The following is a 9419-nucleotide window of genomic DNA, read 5'->3' on the forward strand; positions in this document are numbered from 1 at the left end:
AAAAGGCAGGCCCAACCAACCTCTTCTCTCTAAGAGGCACTGCATTCCCAAGGCTTCATTTCAGAGAGCAATTGCTTAGGGCTGTCTCTAATGAGAATAAAGTCCTGGTCAGAGGGAATAAATTAAGTTCAGAATATAAATGCATATTATTTGTAAAGCAGGAAAGGGAGGTGCTAAGTGAAAAGGGGAAATTGGAATATTATGTATTGGGAGAGCAATTCGCTTCATCCTTGGAGCTAATGGACTGAACAAAAAGTGAACAATTTGTTTCGTGTGATGATTCGCTAACGCGAACCGACGAGGTTTCCATTTCGGAGTCCCATTGCACATTCAGCTGCTTGTTCTGTAGAGCAGTAGCACAATTATCTGTCTATCTACTGCACTGCATAAACAGGATGGCTGAAATGTGTGTGAGGAATAGCCGTAACTGCTTAAATCCTTCCTGTTTAAGGAAGGAGCGAGGGAAAGGCAATATGGAGTGTCTCCTACTTGCCTTAAAATAACCATCTGTTTCCTTTGTGGTGTCCTCTTCCCTGGAGAATTCACTTTCAGAAAAATATTCTAATATGGAAAGGGGAGCTGTAGCTGGATTTAGAATTACTTGGAGCTTTATTCTGACATCCTTGTCATCTTGGTTTTAAATTAAACAACTTTGAATATAGTGCTCTTTCTAACCACCAGTGTAGACATTATCCTTGTGATCGCCTTTACATGAGGACTGAGGTTAGGTGGGACAAAAACTGACATGTGGGGAGAAGGGACATTGGACATGTGAACTGAAATGAAGCCTCATTTCAGGAACCATTGTAATAAAAATCTGACCGACTGTTAGCTTTATCTTCAATTCCTGAATGTTTATTTTGTTGACTTTTGTTTTTGTATTATTTTTTATCATTTGGGTTGGTTTGGCCAATGTTGGGGAGCTTTCATACATATGGCTCATGGAGCCCAAGAGCAGGGGTGCAGTGGGCCGGCAAAAAGAGCTGGTAACTGGAAAGACTTTAAATTTGCTCTCTGTTTTCACCTTTGCCTTCTCTGCACATCTGCTTCATTCTACTTTCTGGGACTTTTTTTTTTTTTTAATCTTCTTTAAAATCTGCAGATGGGATTTTCATACTTACCCATCTGCGTGGTAGAATATGGGGACTTCAGAACTCCCGAGTTTTACATGTTATAGTTTTAGCGAGAGACAGACTCACTGCATCTGAATTCAGATTTCAAGTTCTTTGGAAAGAGAATCTGATTATTGCAGTATGGGTCAGCTTCTGTTTATGGTCTAATTGACTGTGGACAGAATGGAAGAGTAATGTGGCTTAAATATGATTGCAGAGACTGTTTCCTATGAGCAGGGAGTCGGTTCTAGGAGAAGATGGATTGGGTAGAAACTCAACCAGGTTTTTATTGTCCAGACTATATCTATTGCCCCATTAAAAAAAATTATTGTGCCTAATGGAGCTTGTCCCTAGATCTTAAATGATGAGGCTTCAGGTGGGTCTTTACCCCTGATATCTCATTTTAATCACTCCCTTTTGCATGTGCTGATTTTTCATCTAATGTCCTAGTTTTTTGAGTGGATGAAGTGAGCTTATACTAGTGGTAACACCACCACTGGTCAGTCCATTCTCCCACTTTTTACTCTCTCCCCACTTTTGTACTTGACATCATCTAACATGCAGGCTAGAAAGACCCCTTGGTGGGCTCTAAAGGTGGTGAGCAGAGAGGAAAGAAAATGAGAACAGAGGAGGAGCATGAAGAAAAGTAGGAGGATCAAGAATGTGTGGTCCTAGAAGCCAAAGAAGAAGAACTTTAAGGGTTAAGGGATTATGGACTCCAAATAACTGGGCCCTTGGCATGTAGAGGTATGAATGGAACACCTGTGTCCTGGATATAATCATGAGCATAGTCAGTCAAGTTCCATGCATGTGGACCATATGTTCCTACTCAGATTCCTACCTTATTACAGGAGTGATATTTTCCTTTCTTTGGAACATGAAGTTAATTCTTCTATACAGAAAAGGGAATATTACTCAGCATTGAAAAAGGAGGAAGTCCTGCCATATGCAACAACAAGGATGAACCTGGGAAACATTATGTTAAGTGAAATAAGCCAACCACAGGACACATTCTGCATAATTCCACTTATAAGAAGTTTCTAAAAGGGTCACACTCAAAGAAGCAGAGAGTAAACTGGTGATTTCCAGGTTTGGGAAGGAAGGAGAAATAGGGAATTCATCCATGGACAGAAGGTTTCAGTTTGCAGGATAAATAAGTTCCAACAATCTGCTATATGACACTATGCCTATTAACAACACTGTATTATGCACTTTAAAGTTTTGGGGAGAGTATAGATCTTATGTTGCGTGTTCTTACCAGAACTTATCTCCACCTCCCAAAAAACCCAGTCTCCAAACCAAAACCAAAACCAAAATGAAAACAAAGGGATATGAGGTGATGGATATGTTTAGTACCTCAGCTGTGCTGATGGATTCACTGTGTGTCTAAATTTATCAAATTATAAACATTATATATATGCAGTGTTTTTGGTATCTCAATTATACCTCAGTAAAGCTGTTAAAATATTCATAAATAAAAAAATTGGAAAAGAGGATTGGATTATATAACCACTAAATTACTTCCACTTTCAAAATTCATTTAACATATCTATAACAATATCTCTAGGTCAGCTCTTTCCCAGACTCCATAAAACCTATTTTTCTTCAGTCATATGGTCGTTGATGGTTTTCAGAGGTGATGAATCTGCCAGAAAGTGTATTAACATTGTTGACTATTTCTCAGGGTCCACCCACCATAGAAAACACCCGACCTTTCTATACCTCAATCACCAATTGCAACTTTCTCTGACCACTTTTAGGAGACCTTCTCTGGGGCCAGTTTGAGCCACATGGGCAGATAAAACTTTTTTTTTTTTTTGCTTTCTTTTCTTTCCACGTCCACAAGCTGCTCTCTCACAGAAATAGTGTGCTATTTTTTCTATTGCTACTCTAACACCATCACAACCTTAGCTGCTAGAACAACAGTTTTCTAGGTTGGAAGTCTGGCATGGGTCTGACTGGGCTAAAATCAAGGTGCTGATAAGGCTGCATTCATGTCTGGAGATTGTAGGGGAGAATCTCATTTGTTGTTGTTGTTGTTGTTGTTGTTTTGTTTTATTTTGCCCTTTCCAGCTTCTAGATTTTTAAATTCATTTTTTGGGTCATGACCCCTTCTTCTGTCCTCAAAGCTAGCAATGGTGGGTGGAGTCCTTACCTTGCATCATTCTGACCATGCTTCTGTGATCGCATCTCTTTCTCTTGACTTTTCTACTTTCCTTCCTCACTTTCAAGACTCTTGTGAGTACACTGGGTCTACCTGGCTAATCCAGGATCATCTCCCTATTTTGAGGCCAGCTGATTAGCTACTTTAATTCCATCTGCAGCCTTAGTTCTTTCTTGCTCCCTCACCTAAGGTATCCATAGATTCCAGAGATTAAGAATAAGGACATTTGAGAGGGTGGCTTAATTTTGCTTACCTTGAGGAAGTTATTTAACCAATTTCTTTATTCTTAACATTCAGATATTATTTTTCTTATACGCTTGGTGCAAAGATTAAATGAGATTACATATTAAAAATTTATAGTAACAGTGTCTTGCCCATTATAGATATATGGTGAAGAGTATCATTACTATTAATGTATTATCTGGCACACCCAGACAAGAAGTATAGCTAAGAGAGAATTCTGTTAGAAGGGTTATTTGTCCTATTTAAGCCCTCTTGTAGTAGAAAAAAATTTCAATATAACCTTTCTCCTATAAAAAAAAAAAGCAATGTCTTTTCATTATAAGATGTTTGGGAAATTGAATGAGATGTAAATAAATGATATGTACACTGGGATACCTGGGAATCTCAAGTCTCTTGATCTTGATCTTAGCTCAGGTCTTGATCTCAGGGTCATGAGTTCAAGCCACGTGTTGGGCTCCATGCTGGTTGTGGAGCCTACTTAAAAAAATATGACCTATATACCTCACAGACACAGCTGCTGTTGAAACTCATGTTCTCTTACAGTCTTAGAGGTTTTATAGCTATAAGCAGCAGAAGCTCAAATTAGCTTAAGCAAAAATGGACATTTATTGAAAGGCTATCCATGAAATTCAAGAACATCAAGAAGGAAGGGCTCTTGTCCTTGACAAGACAGCAATAATGTTTACTCTTTTCATTTCTCTAAGACAGAACGTTTTCTTATCTTTGCTTCCTTTTGGTGTTTTTCTGCTCTTGAACACTGATTTTTTTTCAGTTTTGGGCATGCATGTGGCTACTCTAGTTCATGGCCTTTGTATTATTTCAGTAAAAACTGAGCTCCTGTCTCAAAGAGCCTCTGAAATGCAGTGGCTTAAAAGAAGTGTATTTCTGTCTCTCTCCAGGGTGATGGGGTAGGTCTGCTCCATGTAGCCATTTTGGATTCTAGGTTTCTTCCATCTTTTTGCTCTGCCATTCCCTGGGGTATTGACAGGGTCTGCCTGGTTGAAATTTGCTCACTAGCATATCCAAGTTTTCAATTTGTGGGATGGAGTTGAGGCAGCACTTGTTTAGGAGAAAGGGCTTATCTTTCAAGTAGGAGATAATCTAGAAGTTACATACCGAATTTCCAAATTTCTGCTCTCAGTCCTTTGATCTGAACTAAACCACTTAACCACACTTTGCCACTGGAAGCTGGGAAATGTCAAAGGTGCTATCAGGTATCCAGCTACAACCCTATTGCTGTGGACAACTCGCAGTCTCTGCTAGGACTTCCCAATTCAAGAACTCAAACTGCAGGGGCACCTGGGTGGCTCAGTTGGTCGAGCGTCTGCCTTTGACTCTGGTCAGTCTCAGGGTCCTGGAATTGAGCCCCGTGTTGGGTTCCCTGCTCAGCAGAGAGCTTGCTTCTTCCTCTGCCTCTCTCTCACTCTCTCTCTCCTTTAAATAAATAAAATCTTAAAAAAAAAAAGAAAAAAGAAAAAAAGAACTTAAACTGCAGCTTCTCTTCTTTAATTCCAAACTCTACTTAATGGGGCTCTGACTGGTCTAGGATGGGTAAGGTATTTAGTCAGTCTTATTTAGTCAATCTTTGTCTGGGGAGGCAGGATCATGTGAACCATGGAAACATCATAGAGGTTCTGGGAGAAGACTAAGAAGGAGCAAACATACAAACTTCTATTATGTATGAAGATATATATTCCCCCCAATACAGACATATAAATACATATACAAATATTTGGGGACTTGTCCTCCAAATCTATATATCCTATTATCCATCCATCCATCCATCCATCCATCCATCCAACCATCCATCCAACCATCCATCCATGTACATGTTACCCAGTTCTTTAAGATTTAAACAAATGTGCTTGAATTAACTGGGTCAGAGAAGATAGTTTTCCTTTCCTCCTGGGCATACACCTAGACCACACTTTCTGCCTTCTTTATAGTTAGGTATGGCCATATGATTGAATTATGGATAGTAGAATGTGGGTCATAGAAATAATTTGCATGGTTCTCTATTCTCTCCCTCTCCTACCAAGAGCTAGCTGAATGCCCTGGGTGACCTTGGAATTCATGTGTCACATAGTCTGTCAGCCTGAGAACATGAATAACTGTGTGGAGCAGAACTACTAGTCTCTTATGCATCACCAAGTGAACTGTGATGTGTAGTAGAAATAAATTTCTATTGTTTTAAACCACTGAGATCTAGGAATGGCAGATAAGGTTACCTTAATACACTCATTGATTTCTGTCTCGTGGGCTGTCCAATGCCCTAGCAATGATTTCTGGACTTCTTGGAGGATTATATTTTTATGATACCTCTCTCTCTGATTTCCTGTTTTATTAAAGCTTGGAACTCATTTCTCTCTCCACTTGTAAAGTAGTTCCTTTCTTCCTTGACCACATTAAGCCAGGTGGAAGAACAAACAGCTTCTGTCCTTTTCTCTCCCCCTAACACTGTTACCCAGGCTACCTGTGCGCATGGCATTCTTTGCTGAAAATTTGTGTGACCCCTAAGAATTAGATATTTAAAAAATCCTTGTTCTTCCAAGTTCGTACCCCGTCTATGACTAAGTTAGCTGGTTTTTTATTTTCTCTCCTCTTTCTCTTTTTTTTTCTTTTTTCCCTCAACCCCAAGTGAAACTTTTTTGCAGGGTAGTCTAGCTATCTATTCTTTGGCTAGTCTCAGTCTACCCAGGCTATCCTCAGATAGCTCTCTTCTCCCTCTCTTTCTCTCTTGCTATCTCTCTCTCTCTCTCTCTGGCACACACACACACACACACACACACACACACTCACTAAGTCACCCTGGCAGCCCTTGAGCTCTAAGTGGTGCTTTACAATATTGGCCATTACACAAAAAGCCTAAAAAAATTCAGGTGGTTAGCTCCTTTAGAAAGAAAGAAAGAAAAAAAAAAGATCAGAAGAGATGCAACATTTCTAGCTACACAAGTGCACACTCCCAGATACAATCAGACGGAGCTGAGGATTGGTTGTCTTTATAGCTGGGGAAGCACCCTTCAGCGAGCCTCACCCCCACTCCCACTATTCCACGTTATCTCTTAGACCTGGGCCATCTCACTCACTTCTGCCACTTGCCCCACTCTTTTTAGCATATGAGCTTGCTCCTTCTTTCCCATGATGAAGTAGTTTCTATGTCAATAAGAACTCGGGGCCCAACTCTCAAAATAACAAGTATTCTCATCTCTATGCATATGTATTGGCCATTTTGCGACTTCTGTGAAGGCGCTGAAGACCCAGTAACATACAAATGCACCACCGTATTACTTAACCATTTCTTTAAAGCTCTTAATGTGAATTGTTTCTAAATCTTAGTGTATAAATGCTTTTCCACTCTCCATTTTTATAGACTAGCTTCCTGGAGGTATCATCACTTGGTGAATAGGTATGAAGAATTCATAGTACCTGATAGATACCACTAAATTATTCTAAAAGAGATATCATCAGCTGTGAGTGCCAGGGTTTTGCTTGTGGTAGTTAATAGGGCTATAACTCAGTCTTGAATCACAGCTCCTACAAGACCTGGGAAGGGTTCCTTACTTTTGAAATTTTTGACTGAATTCATGCTCTGAGATGAAAACTATATAAAGTGTAGTATTTGGTTAACCTCAGTCTAAGCATATGTGGTACATTTTAATGATGATAATGAGACAAGAATTTCAATCATCCTCAGTAAAGAATGTGCAGAAACCTTAGTTAAATGTGGCTGAGCAAAGAGATTTGGTTCCAGTTTTCTTCTTTGTATCACACAACTTTTTTTCTTTTATCATTTTCTGTGTATCTCATGGTGATCTTGTTCTACTTAGAAGGAAGGCTGCTTCCTTTGAACAGGACATTTCTTACCATTTGCAACAAATTTTTCATTTTCTTCTGTTTCTTAAAATAGAGAGTCCATCACAGTGTTCAAAAGACATGGCTTTCCTCTTTTCCCCACGCTGAATGCTTCTCATCTGTTCCTTACTCTACTGGCAGCGATTGCCCTGTAGGGTCATCTGTCTCTGTCCTCTGGACTGCCTGGTTCAGCTAACATTCTGGACTTGGGTGGAAATACTGGTCAGATTGTGCAGCAGCATAATCACGGTTATATTTCCTATGTCACACTGATATAGATCCTTCTGGACAAGTTTAATTATTTACGTTCCCCATAACCGCATTCACGCAGCCTACCCTGTGAATGATGAATGTAATGTTACAACGTAATTCATCATACCAAAACTCTTATTCTGATATGAAAGGAATCAAAGGGAAACTTCAATGCAGGGGTTCTCATTTATTCGGGGATTCAGGAGCAGCCTGCCTTAACGGCCAGTGTGTGGCCTTGATGCTTGTGTAACATGGTTCCCATTTTGGTAATGGTGCGACTTTACACAAATAACAGCGAAGATCAAAGTCACTGCCCAGTTCAACCAGGTAATGTTCTTTCCGAGTTTGGAATGGACTTACTTCAGGAATAAATCGTTTCATCTCTGTGGTTTGCCTGTCGCGATGCCGGTCTAGTTTAAAGTAACATCAGAAGCCCTTTAATCTAATGCATTCAGGGCAGTAGTTAAATTGGCTAACTGGAGAAGTTGTTTGGAGCAGGAGATTATTCAAAAAAGACACTTTAAAGATTTTACTTACGTTAGGAACGTACACTTTTACATTCCTTCCCCAGCACTCTCCTGTAGATCCGCCGTCTTCATTTAGGGTCCGTGTGCCCTGGCTGGAGTTCGGCATCATCTCCCGTGCATCAGCCCCAGCCAGAATTTATTGTCTGTGAGCTCTGCTTTGGCTTCTTCAAGTAGAGCAATAACCTAAGACAGGGGCACAGCAGCCTGGGTACTGACCCCTTCATTTTTAGGATTCTTTTAAAAATACTTTACGATTGTCTCACTCACATCTAATCTGACAGCGTATTTTTTTTTAGTGACTCACCTTCATGAAGTCTTTCCCAAACATTCAACATGGTTTTCAAAGACAGGGCTTATTTATTTATTGATTTATTTATTTTGGATTCAACATCACGAACCTACGTGATATTTCATTAAATTGTGCAATTATACATACAAAAGCAAGGTTAAATGGCATCAACAGAATTGGGAACAAACAGAGCGGCCCTTGGCAAGCACCCAGTTCTGCTGATGGGAGCCCCATTGAGTGAACTGCCTGGGGCGTGGCCTTGGCTTTCTGCGGCTCTTGGCTCCATGAGGGAGCCCGGGAGTATCAGCTAACCTGGCAAATTGGTTAGTGGAGGTTGGTTAACAGAGTTCCACTCGACTTCTAGGATCCCTGTTAAATGTGTTACAGGTAAATTTGAATACTACTTACTATGAACTCAGTTAAAGTGGGAAATAAATATTTTGCGGAAACCCCAAACCATTTAATTTGAGTTTCTGGAAGATTTTTATCTTTTTTCCCGCTGGCTCTCTCTCTAACATTCCTCTTGGTGGGATTCTTTACAATTTAACATCAGAGCCTGGATGAATCTTTTAATACACTAGCTTCGAGTTTCCTTGCCCTCTGCACCACGCAACCTGACTTCCAGCCTCCCACGACTCTTCATTTTCCGGCATATCCCAACATTGTTATAGCCGGTAACTGCAACCTCTCTGTAGGTTCTGTTTCCAATAACTTTCTTCCTACCACCACCACCCCAACTCTGCAGCTCCCTTCGGTGACCTCAACCGTGCAAGTCCTGGCATCCTCTTTCCATTCTCCCTCACCTGCCTTTTGTATACATTTCCCTTCTTCTCCAGCTTAAATTTCAGGGTCCGTCATTGTAGTGATAACGCACACACCCTCAACTGCTCTGATGGACGTTCTCGCTTTCTGAGTTTTGCTGGAGAAAATCCCAACCTGGGTAAGCCATACTATTTTCTTACTCCATGCCTATAACCATG

This window comes from Mustela putorius, unplaced genomic scaffold, assembly GCF_011764305.1.
Source record: "Mustela putorius furo isolate JIRA1106 unplaced genomic scaffold, ASM1176430v1.1 tig00537227_pilon_pilon_pilon, whole genome shotgun sequence".
Classification (NCBI taxonomy): domain Eukaryota; kingdom Metazoa; phylum Chordata; class Mammalia; order Carnivora; family Mustelidae; genus Mustela; species Mustela putorius.